The sequence below is a fragment of the Schistosoma mansoni genome, assembly GCF_000237925.1.
Source record: "Schistosoma mansoni, WGS project CABG00000000 data, supercontig 0179, strain Puerto Rico, whole genome shotgun sequence".
In the NCBI taxonomy this organism is placed as follows: domain Eukaryota; kingdom Metazoa; phylum Platyhelminthes; class Trematoda; order Strigeidida; family Schistosomatidae; genus Schistosoma; species Schistosoma mansoni.
This window is the reverse complement of record NW_017386063.1, coordinates 187,556-201,772: the sequence shown is the minus strand read 5'-3', so window position 1 is coordinate 201,772 and position 14,217 is coordinate 187,556.

Genomic DNA, 14,217 nt, shown 5'->3' with positions numbered 1-14,217 from the left:
TAAGTTCAAGTTTTTCTCTTTATGAACAGATTGGGTTTTAGTCCAGTTATAATAGAGAAACAATTTATGTTTTACATTTTGTACACTTGATATTCGCTAATATAACTAGATTGAATAGATCATTAGTGTTATGTGACAAATATGGATCTGATACTTTGAGCCAGATATATATATATATATATATATATATATATATATACCGCACAAATCTCATTTAATTTTTGTGAGGGCTGTGATACTGCCCAGGTGCCCAGACCGAAGCAGTGGTTTTCTTAGGGGGCCACACCCGGAGCCTTTGACCTAAAGGTCGTGAGGAGATGCAGTCCCATGGTAGCCGGTGACCAATGATTGATTCATTCGACATTTGTTCCTTCAGGATACTGGAGCCCATGTGCATCATTGTTTTGGAATCAGGGTTTTCCAACTCCTTTAGGTGGACATTCCGTGTCCACCAACCCTGTTAAAGCTCCAGACATTCGCTTTTCGTCCTCTCAAATTCGTAAACAACAATAATGTCTCGAGAAGGCAGTGAGTAGGACTTCCCTGGTAGAGGCTATATACGCGTGGCCATGTGAGAGCATTTGGAGAGGGAGAGCGAACTCTCCCCACTCTCGGCTGTACCAAGACATTTGGGGGCACTTTGAGCCAATTAGATATGTACATGTAATTAGTTAGGGAACGATTTACATTTCTAAGGGATGAAATATACACTATTGGTCTCAATCCGGTTCGTCAATGAAAACTACTATCTCCATATGAATTTGAAATGATAGGTTTATTTATTCAATTGTCTGTGATTGTGAATCTAATCAACTCTCTGATTGTTCTTATTAGTATTCTGACTACCTTGAATTATCCAACCTGTTTCTTTATTGTGTTACTAAATTTCTTTAACTGAGATGGTAAGACACATTATAAATGATGTCATCACAAATATCTTCTTAGTCCCATTCAAGTTGATACGATTGCTTGCTGGCTTATGTGACACTCTACTTTCATTCATTAGTAGCTCGTAAACAGTTCAAAACTCCACTTCACCGATTTCGGCAATTGATTAGCTCAAAATAGAGTACATAAATATCTGCCCCAAAATGCCCTGATGCGGCTGAGGGTGGGGAGAGTCGGTTCTCCCTCTCTCTCGAAACGCTCTCAAATGACAACCTGCATACAACCACTGCCGAGGAAGTCCTACTTACTGCCTTTCAATGGCGGGGGTATTGTTTACGAAATTCAGAGGATGGTAAGCGAGTGTCCGGTACTTTAACCGGGTTAGTGTGTATGGAGGATCCACTTAGGGGAGTTGGAAAACCCTGATTCCAAACCCAATGATGAACATGAGCTCCATGATCCTAAGAAAACGAATGGCGTATGGATCTATTGTTGGTCTCATGCAATTAGTTCCCTTTATAAATTTAAATAAAGACAGAACACATATTGATGGACAATAATATGAAATCATTATATTTCATGGTTTCTCATCAGTTGCTTACAACCAAATATGTATTAGAATTTTAGCATCGGGGTAATAAATAGTGTGGAACATTTGACATAAGTGAGTGTGAAGGATTAGAATGACATAAGGTTATCAATGATAACTATATATATGTAAAAACAGGTCAGAGGTTATTAGATATTAGAATCAAGGAAGCATAAAGGGTAGGTGGTGTAATAGCTGAGTGGAATTCAGAGACAGATAAGATAAATTGTGTGATAATTTTAGAGGTAATAAAGGAATCACGGAATTAAAAACTGATAAGATGGGTACGTAATGATTGAATGGAATTTGAAGAGTTCACATAATTTAAGAGAATCAAGTGAGCGGAAATGTGTGTGAAAGGGTGGTTTAAGAATTGGGTAATGCGAGAGGAATATAACACAAACTAAATATTAACAAAATAAAACTAATAACCAAAAGCACAAAGATTGGATTACGAGGGTAGTAATAAGTTTATCACTGTCTCTTTTTGAATACATTGATCCAGATTGAGTTTTTTCTTATCGCAATCGCTTTAGCAAACCGGAGAGCAGTCATACTTTTTTGTTTGCTAATAATTTTGAAAGTATGATAAATATCAATGGTGTGCCCTGTGTGAAGTAAATGTCGAGCTATTGCACTGTTGAGATCCCTGGTCCCTCGCAGCCTCAGTTGGTCACTGGCTGCCTTGAGACTGCATCTCCTAACGATGCTCCACTGCCTTTTGGACTAGACCTTTAGGTCAAATGCTCCGGGTTCGGTCCACCGAGAAAACCACCTGCTTCGGTCTAGACACCCTGACAGTATCCCAGCCTTCACATAAATCGGATGATTTGTGTGACACATATCTATTCGTTACCTCCTTGCACCAATGTCAAAATACTTATTATTATGTTATGAATCAAACTGGTTCATTTTTGTACAGACATACTTAATTGAAAATTGTTATTAAGAAAACATCCATTCATACATGTCTTTAGCAATTTACCAAGCTAAACTGTCCTCATATAAACAAAAAGAGACGATGGTTTAAACGATCACGAGTTTCTCGTCCCTGAAGTACACACACTGCTGAGGAGTCCCATACTAATACGAAACAACTATCTAATATGTCGCGGTTTTAAATAATATACCTACCCTAATCATCCCTGACAAATATGGTCTATAAGTTACTAACTAAACCGGGTATTTTTGTATAGAATGAAGTCGGTGAGATAGCAAGAACGTTGTTGAAATGTATAAGGACAAAATGATTGAATCATAAAAGATGTAGAAAGGGGAGAAATATATATATATATATATATATATCGACAGCATTCGATCAGCACTAAGAAGGACTTGACACGCATGACATTTATCACCACCCAGTGATCAATCGATTGTAATTACATCTCAGTCCTGCAGGAGGTTGGTCGCGGCTCGAATAGCTCAGTGGTAACGTCTCTGACTGTGAAGCTGAGTGACACGGGATCGAATCCGCCAGGGAGCATCAGTTCCCTCAAGATTACAGGTACACCTTGCTGATGAGTGCCAAGTAGCACGAAACCCGGGTCCAGGGTTTTCTGTTGACCACCTCCAACCGCCATCTTACCTCAGTACATATAAAGTGTATCAGATAGATTTTGTAATAGAAATGAATATTAAGTTAGGTCAGAGGTAGAATTCGAATCTTCATTTTGAAATACTGTTCCAATCCTTTTCATTAGTTGTTACTTAAAATTCAGAACCTGATCCCATTTGGTAAATCAGTCTTAATACTATAGATTCTTTAAAGTGTCTAACTAGTTTTAATCATATGATTCATTTGCTTTAATACTCTGAAAAGTGCTGAGGAACTTGGTTAGGAAATTAAGTTTTAATGCAACTTGTTCAGCGTAAATGGTCAGATTGATAAATATTAAAGTGATTCCTCTATCAGTCTCCGTATCACTATTGGACACACACGAAGCATTAGTTGTACTTTAGTTCTGTTGATAAGTTGTCTGAATTGTTCTTTTTAATCCTTAAATTAACATTTAATCGGGCGCTGTACTTCTTAATGTCTGAAAATAATAAGAGCAATTATTGACTTATTATTCTGTTATGGGATAAAGCTTATTAGTCTAAATGTGTCAAATAAAATGTGTATAAGCTGTTTAACCGAACTTACACTTTAGGTGAAGGTCACCGGCTAACCAACCAATAATTGCTTAACTTTCTGTGTTGACCTTCATAATAAAGCGTAATATTACGTACGCCTGCCAAATTACCATAAAAATCATTCATACTATTAATGGTACCACGATGAAACAAAGTAAGGTATCGGTTTATAAAACAAATATATTCCATTAAATAGCATAGTTTATATGCCATATGCATATTTAATAGTATAAGTACGTTTTGAAGATAATTTCGACCACCGATTGGAAATTAGTAAATCATCTAAAAACAGAAAGCACGAAACAGCTTTTATATCCTTTCTTGGAATTACTGGTTACTAAGTGCTAAGGACTTAGCTAGCTGTTTTCAAGTCTAACGTAGAGGACGGTACTTTGCATTCACAAAGTTAGGAAAAGATTACTCGAATTTCCAACTTTAATTGATCTGTGATATAATTCTATTAAAATACACTAGTCATGCCTTCTCAGTAGAAATTGATGATTTCTACTTGAAAGTAGTTACCTGTAAATGTATGATTGTTATTAGAACAATGCGTGAAGAATGTTCAATCTATTTGTCCAACAACTGGAGCCATTGAGTCTCATTTCAAGTTTTTTTGCCCTATACATTATTTTCCTATGGTAGGATATCCTTAAAAAGTGTAAATGTGGTGTGGTCTACTTATATCTATATAAGTAGTATATGGTGTTGGTCAGACATAGAATGTATTTTGCCAGAAGACCGATGTGCAAAGAACTGAAATGAAGCGCAATCGTTTGGAAAATGCATGAGCAATGAAATTAGAGAAGAAACAGAGAAGATTGAAACAATTGGTTGTTAATTTGCAAATTGACTGTTCATTGTTTGGTTATCAGAATTTACTGAGATAGTCTGTACTTTTTGCTTAAATACATTCGATTGTCCCCAACCAGTGTTTTGTTCACTACATAAAGACAATTGGTTTATGATATAGTGTAGAGGAATGAAAGGTAATTTGTTTTTATAATCATTCGACTGCTATCCAAGACTTTCTAGATCAGTATACTTTACTGATGATATACTGACTAGTGTCTGACTTCGCGAAAAATTCTTGTAGTTCTAATATAAAATCGTAGCTAGTATTAGTTGAACATATTAGGAACGAAATATAAACCATTGATAGCATTGAATAACAGTTCTATTATGTAATAAACCAACTGAACTTAGAAATGTGTTCTGTTATACTTTGACTGAGTCGTTTGAAATATTACCGTCACAAAATCTAACGATGTTAGGTTATATCTATGTGGTCGTTAATCTGCAGTACTGAAAAGTTGAATACAAGGACGAAGTATCTATCCAGTGCTTTTTGTTTAAGATTATGCAACCGTGGGGACAATAAAAGGTTCTTCTTGATAAAGGTAATTTAGTAAATTTACGTGATAAGAATATTATTTGTGCATGTATTTTATCTTTAAGAATAATCAAAGTTGAGTGAGAGAAACTCTTCTGTTATTCTTGGATATGGTACTTTGTCTAATGAAGGAGGCATCTATAAAATAGTTCCATTTTCTATCAGTCAAAGCAGATATAAGCAAATCAATGTTTCTAAGACTTTTATTTTGGTGCGATGAAACATGTTGAAATATCGATTGGATAAGATCAAGTTTTATAGAATCACTGAAAATTCTGAAAACAGGACAGACACTTAACATTTTGAAAAGATCTTATAAACTCTGTACAAATGCATGATAGCTCCCTTTGAAAGATTGTCTTCAAAAAAAAATGAGGATGCAAATTTAGGAAACAAAAGCAATGAAATAAACATCAAGTAAATTTTTTCTGGTTAGCGTTTTTTTAGCGAGTTGGTTTTCTACTGGATGGGGTCGCTAAGCCCATGCCAAACCCTTCTCCTATATCCGGGCTTGGGACCGGCAGTAGCCCCCGGAGGAGCAACAGGTGGAGTTATGAAGTAAATTGTTTCTTGAAAAATTAACTTCCTCATGTAAATTAATGATCGGGAATTTATAACAAATGATGTAAAATTTATGGTTTAAAGTGTTTTTGTAAGAAATTGAAGATGAACTCTCGGATCAAACTATATATATGCATTATTGACCCGTATTGGCTGATAAGAGTTGTAAGTGTGTACATTCATATTCATAACTGATCGTTGATCAAGTAATCATCAACTTCATGTTTGTGTAATCCTTATTGTTTATTAAATTTAAGCGATTAATTTGCAGCGTAACCACTAGTTTAGATTATTCGAAACCTCGTGTGCTATGTTGAGATGTTAGGTGTTTGGAACTAGTCAACAGGAAACTCTAGACATAGGTTGTCTTGCTTATTCACTTTGACCAATAAAAATGTTAACTTTTAGTTTTGAGTTCTGTCACTTAACATCTAGACCACCAACCAGGAATCCAACGAGATACACGCATAACTGCAGCTAATTCAGAATATTGTGCGATCATATTTTATTGTCTGCGTTAGATAACTATCTCACACTCCACATTGTTGAACTCCATTGATGATGGCCTCTCACTAGAAATTTGGTAATCGCATCTAGCAGTTAGTCACTAGTGAGCACGTGATTATTAGTCTTAGTACAACGGTTTTATGTAGGTTGTTATATTTTCATAGTTTACATCACTGAGTGTTCAGTTTGTATCATATATAGCTCAACTGTACACAAGTTATGATTTATTATTTTTTGTGCATCGCATTCATGTAATTTAAGTACATAAACAGATGATTTTTTTAAATCAGGACGACGTAACAATAACAGAAGATAGATCTTTCTACTGTCTTCTTATTGTGAACGGCCGCTGAAGCTAGAAGGAACCATGTGGACCAGTAGGCATTAGTCTCTCCAGTTATCGTCGCTGATCATTTGTGTTATTGATTAAAGCGAAGTCACTAGACTTATAGACCCATTATTAATGGGTTCCGACAATCAAGTAACTTTCTCATGCGAACAAACTGAAGTTTGAACTTATCAAAATATTATCTTTCATAATCTAGGCGACTCATTATTAGGAAATTCAACGTTATTCTTAAGTGAAGTGATAAAGCGATAAAGTAATACACTTAATATTAGTTGATATCTACAACCTGAACCTATCTTTCAATATATTTAAACAGTTTAATGAAACAGTATTTATAAAAACAACTACTTTCAAACTTAAGATGAACAGGTAACAAGAAAGTCAAATAGAAAAATGATGATATATTTGTAGGATTCCAATTAATGGAAGATTGAATTCCTGGTGTTTCGCACCCTAGTATAAGTAGTTTCTTCGGAGCAAGTATGTTGGAATAACCGGATCGAATTAACACAGATTTAATTAATATAAAGGGACAGACAAATTATTTAGTACAATCAACATACATCTAAACAAGTCATTTTCATTTCATTCCGGTCAGGATGAAATAAACTTATGTATGTTAGTGAATGAGCAGAAGCTTTTCATCAGATAAGTGAACCGAACTACTTATCCCGGTAGAAAATCACTAATATGATGCATCTACTACGGTGCGATCGATAGATGATGAGTTATTGAAAATCCTAGATCGTGTCATGCAATTACTGAGATAGATACACTATCACAGATTTATTGATTACCCAAGTTCAAAATATGACCCTAAGCTGAATGATATTTTGCGGAAGAATACAAGCCACCTCATTATCACTTGAATGCCTAACTAACGAGTGGCAGTCATTACGAAACCTATATTTTAGTTCCATCACCTATCCGTTAGAAAACTTAGTCAACAATGCTATCAATTCATGTAACATTAGTGACTGATTAAAATAGACCTGAAACCACCTCACTCAACCAGTCAGTCAGACGAATTATCACTAAAACATTCAGGTCACAAGTAATTCTCTTCCATTTTGTATTGCTGGGCTAGTAAAATAATCCATAAATTAGTGATGATAGGAAACAAAATATCAAATATTTCACGTTGATTACTTAGTTTCACAGTAGTTTTACCGGGAACATTTCGATCTCATGTATTGATTACTTGTCGAAGTTAATAAATTATCAGCTTTCTTTGTCTCATTCAGATTTGTTATTCTGACATAATTTCTAAAAACAAAAAAGTGGCATGAAAACCCATCAATCTGAATGTTGATTGAGATCGAATAAAAAGTAAACATTCATTCTTCTTGGGAATATAAGAGCAATGTGGGATTTGTTTTAAGTATGCTTGAATTATTTATTCAAACGGTAAGGGATACATACAGTAAAATGTCAAGTTTTGTCTTTTATTTCGAAAAAAAAGGACAAAGATGTATTAAATTATATGTAATTGCTAAGTTTTCATTGTGCTAAATTAATCTTACTATTATCCAATGGACATTAGATTAATTTTAGCGGATATGTATATTGAATGATTGATTTCAAATGTCAATTTAAGCTAGACCACCATGGAAAACCTGTAATCACTGGACGGACTCCTCAGCAGTGTATCTCCATGATCCTGCTCGCGGCACTCGAACCCATAACTTACCGGTCTCGCTAGCGAACGTTTAACCTCTAGAAAACTGATCCGACACCAACGGTGTTAATATGTAACTTCAAACAACTCACGAAATTTCACCACCATCCATCATTACTTTCTCACAGAACCCCCCTCTTCGATTATGTATATGATTGTCAATCTGACTGAATAGTTTGATCTCCGATCATGGTCTAGGGCTATATATAAATATGGTGATTGATTTTTTCATATTAGATCTACTTATTCTCTTCTTACTAAATTATTCAATTTTACTCTCTGAAAATTGATTTTTCTTTGTTGAATGTAGGTATATTTAACTTATATTTTTTAGAAAAAATATATTTATCAATGAAATTTTATGAGTAGTAGCAGTTTTTCAGGGTGGTTTTCAACGTTTATCAATCTATTTTCTAGTTTTTCGGTGGTACATATTCTTTCCACTGTATCAAATAGTGTTTTGAGGAGTGTACTTTCAGAAATAATTAAACAAAAGCTATTAAAATCCAGGTATAAGACAATTTCAAGTACTTTTTTGATAAATTAAATGTTGAACTTTATCATTTTTACTGTGATTTAGGGCGATGTCAAGAAAGTGGAACTTGTTTTTTTATATTAAGCTGTACGTTATGATGCTCCTTGATGAAAATTTTCAACAGATATATTGCATGTTGCCGTTAGTATACCTGCAATATTCCATCATCTTGTCAATTACTCGTTGAAGCTCTGCCTTTTCAAAGTAAGCTATAAAATTATCTAGCATGATAGGACCCATAAAATCAGCTACACTGATTGAACAGAAAGAGGGGTTTATCTTGATTTTTTTGAAATTATAACAAAAGGTCTTCGATAAAGAAAAACAATTACTTAAAATAGCGCAATCTCTAGACATATCTTGGATATAAGAGATTAGGATGTTACTTTGAATTCATTCAGGCGCATTAATAAACACCAAAAGTACAATCTTCTGGAAAATGTTGAAGCCATTATTATCAGGTATCAGAAACTTGCGTTCAAAAAGAAACTGATGTTCCGGAGTGAACATCAAATCCGGGATTCAAGTACATCCAGCTGACGAGTCCCAAATAGGACGGAACGCGTCTCCTGAATTCCAATGTTACCCACCTTCCATTTTTGCTTATCTTCTTCATTTCAGGTGATTATATCAAGATGCTTGTTATTTTTCACCTCTTTTCCAGGCTACTAAATTTATACAGACGAAGTGTACTTTATTTAAAATTGTTTAAAAATCTCATTATATAAAAACACTGCCTAACAAACGAAGAATATTCTTTTCAAAAACTTCGCTTCAGTTACCATGGTTACATAACCAAATTAATAATTCAAAAAAATGACCAGATTTAAATTAAAATACATCGTTTAAAACACATGGCATATGTGGATTTAGGTTTGTTTGTCTAACAAAACTAAAACCGCTAATATACAATTCGAACTACAATAAGTCTATTGGTTAAATGAAATTGTCCGATCAATAATCAGAATAAATATGGGTAACATAATTGTGAGAGAGAAAAATAATAATATAGTTACAAATCAGATTAAATGTTTTGATAAAAGACTGGATAATGAATGAAGTAATAACAATAAAAGATATTCTCATAGTTGAAATCATGAGTCAATTGAAGCTAGACCATCGAGGAAAACCTAGAAGAGCTGGACGGCCGCTTCGTCCTATTATGGGATTCCTCAGCAGTGCGCATCCACGATCACGCCTCGCGAGCGAGATTCGAACCCATGACCTACCAGTCTCGCGTCAGAGCACTTAACCGATAGACCACTGAGCCGGCCGGCATCCAACGGCGTTAATGTCTAACTTCAACCAATCCACGATGTTTAAGCAACCGTTCACAATCGCAACCATTCGAATCTCGGAGCGCGGGATCGTGGATGCGCACTGCTGAGGAGTCCCATAATGGGACGAAACGGCCGTCCAATGCTTGTACGTTTTCCATGGTGGTCTAGCTTCAATTGACTCATGATTTTAACTATGAAAATACTGAAATCTTCACAAAACCCCTTCTAATCAATAAAAGATATATGAATAAAAACAACGATGGCAATAATTACTTTAGGGGTTTTATGGGGATTGTTTCACTTTTATAATTAACATTACAAATTGATCTTAGTTAAGGAATCATTATAAACCAGGAAGTACCGGACAACTGCTTGTTCTAGTATGGAATTCGTTAGAATTACACATCCATTAACCCATGATGCTACTTATGAATATGAAAAAATTTCCATAAACTCCAATAGTAAGTGACCATATGTTTTCTAGTGACTAATGTAAAGAGGTTGTTTCGAAGCTGTAATCAGGAGCTGTGACCAATGGAGTCCAACACATGTTAAGTGTGAGGCAGTTATCCACCAAATGTATTTGAAAGTTATTGGTCGGTTTTATGAATCCATTGAAGTAAGACACTGTAGATTATTGGATGCCAGCCGAGTGATCCATAAGCTCATGGTTCGTACGCGAAACCGAAGACTTTGATTTTGATGCCTGGTGATGAGGTAGCGGGTGCTTACTATAAAGGAGTCTATACTAGGACGGAATGGTCACATAGTGCTTCCTAGTTTTCAATGGTTGTTTGATTAAGATCATTCTGTGTTGCTAACTGTGAAAATAAGACTAATATTCGAACAACATTAATTTCAAGTCGCAAAAAATACAAAAACGGAAGATTTTATGTACATTCGTCAAGTTAAGTCATTCTATAATTATGTTGATAATCGACTTATTGTCCAAGGTAAGAGACTAGACTGAACACAATTCTTTCGTACATATGCTTCCAGTTTTTTAATCTTAATAGTTTTTGCTTCTATTGTTCGAAGGACCTTGAATCTGATCGGCTTTAGTGAAAATATATGAAATATTTGTTCTTATTCTCTTTAAGATGACATGAAGCTAAATGTATAAAATATTTAGCTATCATTAATAATAAGCAAAGCTGGATAGTGGTTAACAGTGGAATTGAGGATGCACGTCTAGTCCTATTTGAGACTCGTCAGCTAGATGTATCTGCATCTCAGAGTTCATGTTCACTTCATCACGTTATCCACTTAGCTACTGACACTTCATAGCCACTTGCTTATGCGATGGGGTGAATTTTAAATTCATTTGGTATTGTTTGTTTGAATCTTTTCATTGATTTTTAGGACTGCAATTGATCAGTCTCTTATTATTAATAATGTTTATAATCTGCCTTGTATTCAACTATATTGTTTCTCTGTCTCAATTAAGACAGAATTCAGTCATCATTAAAGATCGTTATAATATGATTTTGTTCAATACTCAGAATGATTAATTAGTATTATAAACATAGAATTAGTTATAGGTAAAATATAAAAAGGAAAATAAGCATGTCTTGTCCTCTTCTGTTGATATTTAATTTCCTACAGTCATAGAATATGACAAATAGAAATTTCTTAAATATATCATTCCAACTGTTATATTATATTCATAAAAATTTTGAAAGCGAAGCATAGAATTTATAAGCAAAGGTGGATAGTGGCTAGTAGTAGAATCCAGAACTCACGTTTCGTTCTATTTGAGAATCGTCAGCCGGATGTACATGCGTCTGAGAGTTCATGTTCACTCCAAGACTCGATTCCGGTATAGTTCACTTCAAATTTTATCACTTTATCCACTTAGCTACTGACTCCTGAAAGCCACTATCTTGTGCAGTGGGATGAGATTTAAATTCATTTGGTATTGTTTACTTGAATGTTCCCATTAATATTTAGGACTGCAATTGATCAGTCACTTATCGGCAATATTGGGACAACCTGTACAGGATGTACATATACCAGTACACCAGTTTCTTCCTGTTTTGGACTCGTCAGTCGGATGAACCCGGATTGGAGGGTTGGTGTTCAATCTCAGATTCTCTGAACAACAAATTACGATCCTCAGCAACTTGTAAAAATGATTATTCTAAACTATGGTTTTTAATCCATTTGCGTTTATCATTTGAATCTTCCCATTGATTTTGAAGGCAGTAATTGACCAGTCCTTTTCCGTGATATGTGTAGCTTGTGCTGATTGTCTTGATCTTTTCATTAAGTCACAAGCATTATAAGCAGAAATGGATAGTGGCTAGCAGCGGAGGCTAGGGAGCGCGTTTCGGGTCCTGGAATGAACATCAGCTCTGGTGTGCAAGTGCATCCAGGTGGCGAGTCTCAAATAGGATGGAAAGCGCGTCCTGGATTCCACTGCTAGTCACTGTCCGTCTTTGCTTATTATTCAATTTTTGTTTATTTAATCTGATGTTATCCGTGGTGTTTCCATACCCAATAAATGTGCTCTATACAACATTTCTGATCACTTTTCTGTTCATATAATAGGTTATTGCTGAATATTAAAAAGTGATTTTCATTAAACATTTGTTTTCAGACGCCTAGCGTCATCTTCAACTGTCTGTTATGAACAAGTTCGGTGTGGCACAGCCCAAACATCCTGGATGGAAAAACACAAGTAAACTAAAAGTCAGGCCTTGAAATGTAATGTTTAATGAAGATTATTTCCTAACCATACAGTATTCACAACTTAAGTGAACAAGAAAACGATTCAAAGTGTTAGACGTGATCTTTAGCTGGTACCATCAGTGAGTTAATATTATAAAATGACGAACATTCAAGATCCTTGGAAGTGTTAGTTCGTAATAATATAAACGTAAAATCTGTAAAATTACATATCAACGTAGCCACATACTAACTTTATGTATTTTTCTAAATATCATACTTTGTCACATGTATGAACATGACCACAAACACATTATGATCAGGATATGAATATTTTTCATTATTAGATTAGGGTGAAGGTCGTAAAATAATACAGTTAATCAGTCTCTTTGTACAACTTATTATTATTATTATGTTTTCATTCAAGGTATGATCAGTATGACGAGTTGATACAATATAATACCTCATTAGTCAATATTATTTTAGTCGCTCATACTATATAATATATCATTGAAATCAAGCAATTATTAATGAAGGGAGTATATGGAGACGATTTGATTTTGTAGTTTGCTTTATGAAGTAGCCTTGGTTAGGGAGCTATTGAAAGCTAGGAAGCAATTGATAATTATCTCGCCGTAGTACAGGAATCCTCGACAGTATGTATTACCAACTCCAGCGGGGAGTGAACCTAAGATCTGAGTATTTAATGAATGAGACAGTTCAAATGATTATGGGTATCGTAAGGTAAACAAATGTGTTTTAAGTGATAAGAGGTGAAGATTTTAACGCCACTTGACAATGAATATCCAATATCAATTGTCATTTTGTTAGTTTACGTCTGTTACTCCTCGTGGATGAGCATAGACTGCTCACCAGTATTCTCCATCCAACTCTGTCCTGGTCAATCCTTTCCAGTTCTTTGCAGTTGCTATTAATTCTGTTGACGTCTGCCTCCAATTCTCGAAAGATTGTGTTTCTTGGTCTTCATATCAAAATTCCAAGTTAGCACTTGCCTCTCGATGCAGTTTAGTGATTTCAGTAGTGTATATCCTATCCACCAACTTCATCGTCTTTTCCTAATTTCCTCTTCAGTCGAAAGTTGGTTTGTTCTCTCCCATAGTAGGTTGTCGCTGATGGTATCCTGTCAACGGACATTGAGTATCTTGTGTAGACAATTGTTTATAAATATTTGTGTCTTTTTGATGACGGTTGTAGTAGTTCTCGAAGTTTCAGTTCCATACAATAGAACTGTCTTGACGTTCGTATTGAATATTCTGTGTTTCTCCATCAAGTGTGATTGAATTAATGTTCTCTGTGTTGTGTTTGGAGTTCTTGCTCTTTCCATTGTGTATTTTGAGGCCTACTGATGCAGAGGCTTCTACTAGTGTATCGAATTTACAAAAAATCATGTTTAGCCCTACAAATTGTCTATAGGTATTTAAAATCTCAGAAGAATGCACACAATGTTATTCACTGATTGATGGAACTCAAATAGAACTAAAATAGCAAGGCAAACATAATGTTTATTACAACTGCTCAGTGACCAATCAATAATAAGTTGTAAAATATAGATTCAGTCATAAGATGGATGAGTTCTTAGGAGAATCTAAAACAACTGGGGTTTAACCCTGTCA